At 46.2% G+C, this 632-nt stretch overlaps 1 pseudogene; it reads left to right on the forward strand.

The window, feature by feature from the left end:
* Positions 1-305: 305 nt before the first annotated feature.
* Positions 306-406, forward strand: LOC141616225 (small nucleolar RNA R71; annotated as a pseudogene).
* The last annotated feature ends 226 nt before the right edge of the window (positions 407-632 follow it).

Genomic DNA, 632 nt, shown 5'->3' on the forward strand with positions numbered 1-632 from the left:
GTCTCTCCTCTAGTAAGAACATGGGCCATCTGAGGCTCCCCAACAGCTTCTAACTCCAACTTGTCAAATCTAGCATTCATGGCTTCCAGCTGAGCCACAACCTGCTTATCTACTGCATGAACTGTTCTTATCCCATCCCTCGGGTTACCATACTCAGCACTATGATTCGCCATCTCTTCAATAAGGGACCATCCTTATCATCATCAGTATTCTCCTGGAATCTCCCACTAGATGCTGCATCAAGTATGGCTCTGTGATCGTCATACAGCCCATTGTAGAACTGATTAGCTAGAAACCATGGGTCAAAACCATGGTGAGGAATAGACCTCACCAACTTCTTGAACCGTGACCATGCTTCATAAAAACATTCATCGGGAGCCTGTCTAAAACTGGTAATCTTGGCTCTCAACAGATTGGTGCGCTGTGGAGGGAAATATCTCTTGTAAAAGGCAAGAGCAAGAGACTCCCAATCTGTAAGCCCAACAGCAGTGCGGTCCAAGTAAGTCAGCCACTCCCTGGCTGAATCGGCTAAAGAGAAAGGAAATAGAACTTCCTTAAACTTGTCTTGAGTTACCCCCTTAGTGGCGGGGATAGTAGAACAATAATCGGTAAAGGTCCCCATATGCTTCCTC

This window comes from Silene latifolia, chromosome 11 (genome assembly GCF_048544455.1).
Source record: "Silene latifolia isolate original U9 population chromosome 11, ASM4854445v1, whole genome shotgun sequence".
NCBI lineage: Eukaryota > Viridiplantae > Streptophyta > Magnoliopsida > Caryophyllales > Caryophyllaceae > Silene > Silene latifolia.